Source organism: Coffea eugenioides, chromosome 9, assembly GCF_003713205.1.
Source record: "Coffea eugenioides isolate CCC68of chromosome 9, Ceug_1.0, whole genome shotgun sequence".
Lineage (NCBI taxonomy): Eukaryota > Viridiplantae > Streptophyta > Magnoliopsida > Gentianales > Rubiaceae > Coffea > Coffea eugenioides.
In genome coordinates, this window is record NC_040043.1 from 638,674 (window position 1) to 639,233 (window position 560).

Here is a 560-nt window from a genome sequence, read left to right on the forward strand (position 1 = left end):
GGTGAGGAGTCTCATAAACACATTCAAGAGTTCGACGTGGTATGCTCCAACATGAAGCCTCCAGCCATTACTGAGAAGCAGATTAAACTCAGGGCTTTTTCTTTCTCCCTTAAGGAGGCAGCAAATGATTGGTTATACTATCTACCTGCAGGTAGTATCACTACATGGGCCCAACTTAAGAAGAAATTTTTGAAAAAATTCTTCCCTGCATCCCGGGCTGCGAGTCTAAGAAAAGAGATATGCAGCATCAAGCAGTACCCGGGAGAATCCTTGTATGATTATTGGGAGAGGTTCAATAAGTTGTGCACTAGATGCCCACAGCATCAAATTAGTGAACAACTGTTGATCCAATATTTCTATGAGGGACTACAGTCGTCGGATAGGAGTATCATTGACGCTGCGAGCGGAGGAGCATTGGCGAACAAGACACCAAGGGAAGCATGGCTACTTATTAAGTCGATGGCGAAAAATTTCCAACAGTTTGGTTTTCGTGAAAGTAATCATACCCATAGGGTTAATGAGGTAGAGACGTCGTCCATTCAGCAGCAATTAACTGAGTT

At 43.6% G+C, this 560-nt stretch overlaps 1 non-coding gene across 1 annotated transcript; it reads right to left on the reverse strand.

Annotated features, from left to right (window-relative positions):
- Positions 1 to 222: 222 nt before the first annotated feature.
- Positions 223 to 329, reverse strand: LOC113748469. The gene has a single exon (XR_003464327.1). It is a non-coding gene; the product is annotated as a small nucleolar RNA R71 (small nucleolar RNA).
- Between the last annotated feature and the right edge of the window lie 231 nt (positions 330 to 560).